Source organism: Streptopelia decaocto (assembly GCF_964273445.1).
Source record: "Streptopelia decaocto genome assembly, chromosome: 6".
Lineage (NCBI taxonomy): Eukaryota > Metazoa > Chordata > Aves > Columbiformes > Columbidae > Streptopelia > Streptopelia decaocto.
In genome coordinates, this window is record NC_138660.1 from 3,504,251 (window position 1) to 3,512,505 (window position 8,255).

Below are 8,255 nucleotides of genomic sequence, written 5' to 3' on the forward strand. Positions count from 1 at the left end.
CCTCCTTCCCTTTTATTCCAGCCCAATGATCCCTACTGAAATCTTCCCAGTCTCATTGCTGTAAACACCAGCTCATGTCTAAATTCAGTTGTAAAAGACTAGAAGGTCAGGAACGGATCCTCTCTGTAGCCTTACTAATATTTCAACTGGAAAGGATATACACAAGTGATATTGTAGGCGGATTAAAAAATCCTATTAACTACACAGCCACAGTGGGATCACAGTATAGTTATAACAGGAATGCATGTCCAGTAGTGATGGAGGGATATGTGTTACAGATGGTTAGATCTATATTAGTATTGAATAAGGAACTGTTATATGAAAGATTTTTCTGTGTGAATTGCAAGAAGTGTAGCTGGTGGCACTTTTCCAAAGGGAATGGAAGGCAATCTCAATGGCAAAATAATATCTAAAACGCCAAAACTGGTGTGACACTCTTGACAGCAAAATTATTGTTCACCCACAGGAAAGCAGCTCAGGATCATTGAAAATGAGCTGAGTATTTGCAGCCACAAGTGTTCGGGTGGAGACTCGGAGGTGATAAATATGAGAAAGAAAGACAGGAAAAAAGAATATTGTGGAAAAAAGAGGTCTTATATAGACATAAAAATCTCAAAGAGTTGATGAAGAAGGTTACGTAATGCCATTAAAAAGTGGAAATATAACAAAGCAAAGGGCAAACGGATAGTGTTAGACAATGATGACTCATAGGCAATAGGAATTTTTTGTCCCACTTTGCTAGAACAGGTCTACTTGCTTTAGAACATCTAATTTGAAATGTTGTCTAGTGTATGTATTTGTACCAGTTGGAAGCAATACAGTGTTAACCACTTTAAAACAAGTTTAATGTCTGAGTCAAAAACTTGAGGTATCAACCAATCAATATTACTGCCTAGGCGATTATTGCAATTAGAATGGGGTAAAATATGAAAACAGAAGGTCTAGAAACTTGTGCAACAAATCACAAAAGGGTAAGACTAGCTCAGGAATTATATATGTGTTTGTGGAGACATTTGTGAAACCATCGGATAAATTACTCTTGCGCATTTGAACCAAGTTCTCTTTAGAAAGTGGAGGATATTACAGTATCTGTTGTTTGAACAGTGGCATTACTTAAAAAGCATTCCTGATGAAATATTATACTAATATGTGAAGAGACATATTTCTGTAAAGTGGTCCTAGAATATTGACTATATTCCTTGAGGGCTATATTTCAGGAAACATATGACTCCATACTCAGTTTTTCATTGGAAAAGTATCTGTTTTCCAAAATGTACTGGCAGCCCATCAGTTACAATGATTTTTTAAAAAGTTATTAAGAGTAAACATAATTAAGTTGCTATGTAAATTAGCTTATTTATAGCTTTATCAGAACCAAACACTTCCAAAATTGTTAGTCATTCAATTCACATGTATTTAATAGCAAAATTTCATGTGTCTGCAGAGGTTTGACTACATAATATGAAATCCCTGTGGTTTGGCACACACAAAAAAAGACTGTTTGGCTGTGCTTACTTAAGAAAAACATACCAAAGCAAGAATTACCTTTGAACTCAGAACCAAACCACTCAGGATTATCCAAGTTGATCACTCATGCCTGATGGCAGCCAGCATGAGACGGGTCCTGAAACAAAGAAATGATGGGCAGAATTATGGCCCCAAATCCATGTATCTTTTTTTACAAAATTCATCATGCATGAAGTTGGGCAGAAATTCCACAGTGAGACAACATGTCATTTTACATTCAGCTTTTGGTTTTGAATGACGAAGTTACGCTGAGGTGCCATTCTGTTAAATACACATTAAAATATTCATTTTGCACCACATGGAGAACTTGTAACCTTCAACAATACTGAAATGAGAGTATTTTATACACATAATACCTTCATAGGAACTGAATGTACTCATATGATTTTAGAATAAAAGTATTCTAAGACAATATTGAGGAATTTGAAAATTGAAAAATTGAGGGAGAGTTGTAAAACAATAAGAAAATTCAGTTGTGTGCCTGATGTTACTTTGCAGGCGTTTTAGCTCCATTGCAAGGTGTAGTCTTTGCCTAATTCAACAATTAATAACTCTGCCCTGCAGATCCACTGCTTTGTCTGTGTTCAAAGAGAATACAGTGCCTTCTCATTTCAGCTTACAAGAATTTGTTCCTCTTCCTTTGCTTTTGTGTTAGTAATTACCAAACATGCATTAAAATCAACAAAGCAAGACAAAGCCGAGCAAATTTCTCTGCCCAACTAGAGCACCTTCATTTATTTATCCTTCAATTAAAGAGTAAGTGACACTAAAATCAGGGCGTATCACTTTCAGCACCAAGAGGGGAACTAGAGAGAAGGAACGTGAGAAGAACGTTGGGGGAGTGCTGTAAAAAATGTTTAATGCAAAGTGTCCCAAAGATGCGACACATCCCAGTGTGTATAATTTATTATCCCTCTTTTCTACAGGGCACCACTCAGGACTTGCAAGAAGAGACCCAAGCGCTAATGACTGACGTCAGGGAGCACTTCCCATCTTTATTAAATGGACTGAACAATACCTTGGCAAATTGGGTAAGACTGGAAGCAACACGATAACCCTGAATCTGCATTTTTAAAGGCTTTAAAAGTCCTATCGAAAGGTGTGCCGCTGCAAGATAAAGCACACAGGTTTTGAAAAGGAGACTTTAATCCATTAGATATATGCCATATAAATAGCTTTACTCTGCTAGACATGAAGCTTTCAGTGGAATAGAAGTGCTGTTTCCATTTTCCTTGATTTTTCCAGTTATCTTGTTTTACAGCTCTCTACAATATAGTCCTTAGCCAGCACAGGCCAACATTTAGGCAATTATTTTCCTTTACTCTTAAAAGAAATACAATATCTGATGGTGGCAAATGTGCAAAGCACTGAAATTGCCGAGCATGACTCCAGAATCTTATTACACTGTCCCATTCTCTCATTTCTTCCATAATTATGGACAATTAGGGCTGAGAGCACCAAGGTCAGCTTAGCTCCTTCAAGTGTGTTTGCCATAAAAGTGCTCTATTTTAATCTTGCTGGTGTGGTGTGTTTAAAAAAATGTGTTTAAAAATGGCATGCAGGGAAAAAACAAGTCAGAATTTGATTCAGTAAAGGAAACTTGGAATATTCTTCTTTCAAATGGCCCAAATCCCAGAGCAGCCGCTCTGTGGGTATAAATTCTCCCAGGTGAGAGGGAGGCTTACAGCAGATTGAGTGCATAAATAAAGACAATTTTTATTTGATAATGAGCCAAATGTGTTCTTGCCTTGTCCATTTTGCTTGGAATGTACATTTTTTGTTGGCAGGCCAGCTTGTGTGATGTCCTGGCTGGTCTCTATATGTTCATTGCAAACGAACAGCCATTAACAACCATTAAAAAATTGCAACTCACCCTTGTTCTTTCCTGATTGTGATTCCTCGAATACAGGTAATAACAAGCCCAGCTGCATCCAGCGAACACACAGCTCATACTCCAAGTCTTTGAAGAAGCCACAGATATCAGCTCCTGTCTGGAAGTTTAAAAATAATCCTATTGGAGTACAATAAATTCATGTACATCATCAAGATAATTAAATGTAAGGTAAAACTCATTTGTTTACATAAGATATCCTAAAAAGATTGAACTCCATCGTACCTCAAAGGAAAAAAAAAATCATTACATTTTCACCCCTTTGGTATGTTAGAGGTTACATAGACAGCACACACTCAAGAATTAACCCCATTCCACACAATCTTTAAAACAAATCTTGGCCATTTCCACACAGTGCCTTGAAATGTAACAAAGTAAACTTTAGGAAAAATATAAAAGAAATTAGCTGAGTTCAGGGGAATTCCTAGGGTTTCCTAGTTGTTCCACCAAGGATCTGCACCCCCTTCCCTGCAGCACAAGCTGTTGGTCTTTGCTATATGACCATCACAGATGCATCACTGCTCCCCTTCCGCAGAACAATTCCTCTATAGCCGTGCACACATGCTGGGAATCATTACAGCAAAACACTAAACCGCAATACTAGTGAGAAAACTGCCCTGATTAAATGGCGCTGCTCTCCAATGCCAGCGCCACAATAATTGCCTAAACAGCTGCTTCAATAACGCACTATTTATTTATTTTTGTACAGGATTTGCAGCTTCAGTGACACTATAATTACAGCAAAAATACACAAGTCACTTAAATTACCGTAGTAATTAAACTAAACTAATGTGCTGTAACTACTTATTCTAAGACAAACAGTAAGTTTTCTAGTATCTTTTATTTCTTTGTAATATACAAGCATTTTCAGCCTCTGCTTGGTTTATCCTACTTCAGTGGTGTTTTGGAAACTCTAGCGAGAATTGCACAGGTAAAGCAAGTGTATGTTGCACACAGAACTGCTCAAGGATGAGCACGGCCGAGTGTTTTGCTGACTTGAGGTGCCAGCTCTGTGCTCCAGGACCGAGCCAAATCTGCGTTCAGTTACCGGTGTCACAAAGCCCAAATTTACCTCCAAACCATCACTGTATTCACTAGTTCTGTTTTTCAAGTCAGCACAAGTACCCCATCATGAAAGAAGAGTGTTAGGCCGGTACTCAGAAGCTCCCTTTGCCTAACAGATAGAGAACCAAAACTACACTGTTACATTTTAAAAAAAATTCTGTTCACTTTTGACTTGTAGGCTTTTGTGAGTTTTGCATGCAAATGATCTTGATTGGATGGTTTAGCATTAGAAAAAGATCACTATTAAATGTGTCTTCAGTTACACCAAAGAATAAATTTGGAACTGCGAGATATATATTTTTGTAAATAACGTTGATAACAGTCTATACATTTCAAGTGTGAGGGTCTGTGCATGAGCTGTGTAATTTATTTCTGTTACAGTACCCCTCGAAACAGAAGAAAATATTTCACAACATTTCAGTTCTTACTTGAAACAAAGGAAGGATTGTAAAGTTCCTCTTACTGTTCAATTATTGTCTGTTTACAATGCCCAAATCACCTGTGGCTTGGCCGACAGCAGAGGATCAGACGTTCCTTTCTGTCCTGTCAGCAGTTTCTCTCCTGCCTTGACTGGCAGTGCTGCACTGGCTGCCCGAGCCAACAGTCAAAAATTCCAGCAGCCTTTACATTTGCTTGTGTTATGGTAAGATCAAAGTTACCAAGGGCTTTAAGGTCGTTAAGACCTACAAAGAAACATTGTTCCTTGCTTACTCCTTGAATTGGAAATGAAACAACACAGCTATATTATCATTAGATCAGACTTTATCTCAAGCAGGCTGGGGTGCTATTCAGAAACGAACTGATAACGACGACTGCCTTGAAGTGAGAAAATAAATTCTTAAAAGGAAAGCCTCATGCACACACTTTGCATTTTAAAAGTCACTCTTTCCCCTTTTCACTATTACTCAATATGGTTTTAATAGAGGACGTTATTGAGCCCTTCTCGAAGTAACATTGCTAAAATCTGTATTCGTCTTCCCTCACTAGAAATATAGTGCAAGGATAAAACAGTATCAACCTCAGGAGTGAACCAGGCTGTCCTAGCAAAGCCTAGAAACAAAAAAAGTATTTTCTATTTTAATTACAGTAATTATGGGATTCTATCACTGATCAATTACTGTTCCAACAGCCGATGACAATGTTCAGTCCTGCTCTCTGTTCTGCCCGTGGACGAACACCTGAGCGGTGTGTTCAACCGACTGCTCTTGTTCGCACAGCAGAGCATCAACCTGGGACAGCCTCGGTGGCTGCCTCGGAACAGAAACCTCTGCTGGAAAGCCAGCTGTTGTGTTTGAAAGTGTTGGGACAAAGAAACGCGCAATGGTGAGTAATTACATCCAACTTAAATGATAAGTGAAACAGCACCATGTCCATCTTACTTCATAACACAGGTCAGCCATTCAGCTTGCGCAACACAACATCTATACGGACAAAGCCCTTAGAACTGGAATACAAAGAATTGCTCCACAGTGAGGTGAGCGGTAAGTTTCTTTAGTATTACACATGGGTAAACTGTCTTTAAAATGTACCTCGAAAATTGTGTCTGCTTGGGGTCAGTGATTTTAAAGCTGCTAAGCTCAAAGTCTTTGCCTGCTTTGCCTGAGACAGTCAGTGATGCAGCTGCAGGTGTCCACGTGCCTTAAGCAGGTGGTTGGGTTTTGTCTCTTTTATCTCACCGCAGTTGCAGAAGATATTTACCCCAGTGAAACTGTGGGAGCAGAGCCCCAGCTCAGCCCTGCACAGACCCCCTCACCTTCTCCTGCACATCCAGCAGCTCAGGTTGGTACCACCCTGCTGGCCGCATGGGTCAGATCCTGCGCCGAGCAGTGACGGGACTGAAATCCACCCGCTACAGCTCTGCTGCTCAACCTTCTCAACATCAAGATCCATGTCTAGCTGTTAAGTAGAATTGAACCAGAATTGAAGATTTCAGAATGAAAAGAAAGGTATGTTAAATAAATGGAAGTTTTGGCCATGACAATGTAGACACAGGATATTCATTTGCCACATACTTTGAAAATATCAAAACTATATACACAGAATATATGTTAATTCAGAAGATAGTGCAAATCTTCGTAAATGCTGCCACATCATCAATATAAAGAAAAAAAAATGAGTGAGGAGGGGAAACAAAAAATCTTTGTATTAACTGAATATTAACTTCTGACAGTTCTTGAGAAACCATTCATTACAAATAAATACAACAGTAGGAAACAGAAGTACTTTAATAAACCATTAGTAAATAATTACTAATTAGTACTACTTTACACCAGTACTTAAATAAAGCCAAGCTAAGAAATTTAAGTATTTTACCGTCTAGATAAATACTAATGAGAGGACAATAAAGGGATGTACCCAAAACTACTCATTAGATATTCAGGCACCATCAGATGAGACCATTCCATTGGCTTTATTCACATGAATTATCCTTAAAATATCCACTGAGCATTACATCCTGTTTATCTAAGATCTCCGGACAGCAAGATCAAAATTACTTTTAGAACATCAACACTCAAACTAGATATTATGAGGTTAGATGAGCTGATGTGGGTTAATGCATTAACCTTCCACCTCTGGATACTCACCATCAATCCTGCCTAGTTGTTCAAATGAAGCTGTGCCTTCTCTGCACATCTTAATTGCTAATGAATATTTATTCATCTGTGGTTATCAAATTCAAAGCATCTTTCAACTTGAACAAGTGTTCAAAACATAGCCAGTCCATAAAGACCTTGATATTGCAGGAAAAGCCATTTCCAAATGTCCAAAATTAAAAAAACCTTATTCCTAATAGTGCAACAAAATCAGGACAGTCCATTTACCACTTCAGCTGTTGCTGGTTCAAGAGTAACTAACAGAGAATTTTGGTCTTCATGCCCAGGATATATGATCAAATGGTAATACTCAGATTTAGAGGAACATGGAGGAGTAATTCAGTTGGAGGAACCTTGTAAGGTTCAGCCCTTCCAAGACACACTATTACCATATTTTTATAACCATGAGATATTAATAAATAAAATTATATGGTAAAGAGCTGCATGTCAGGGATTATGATTTGGAAATACCTTCTCAAAATGGATATCAACAATTAAGTTCACATACAAATCAAAATTTCAGGGGAATTCAAGGATTTCTTCTTAAACTGAGATCCAGAGGAATCATTTTGACTTAAAATGTGCTTCAGTGACCATGAAGGTGAGACAAAGGGGATCAGCCTTGCAGGCTGTGGGGACAGTGAGGAAGGAGCTGAAAACACTGATCCCAAGACTAGTCTAGTTTTCATAAGTCTAGTATTATTTCTTTCCATCTTTCAAAAAAATACACATTTTCTCTCAATTTCTGGCAGAACTTCAATGGTTGCCAACTACCTTGGTTTTAGTGAGGTGAATAAAATCTGACAATGCGGGGCAGCTGATGCCTGTGCCCCCATTGTACTTAAATCTGACAAATCTGCCTGACTACTTCTTACACTGCAACAACCATAAGGACAAAGCTATGATTCTGGAAATATTTGTGTCTCATTAGTTTAGAGAAATATTTTTGTCTACCTTCCAGACACAGCCAAGTTGTTCACATTTTGCTTGTGTTGGATCGGGACTGGGATAACAATTGACACTCGGTTCTTGAGTCCATCTTAACGTGTAAGATTTTCCTAGCTCAAGCTCGAGTCCTGTTATGCAAGCAACCTATAAATATTAAGCAATAAACCATTATTAAACCCCACATTACATCCATCTCTCCTTCAGTGAGCAGAGATGTCAGTCCTCAGGAG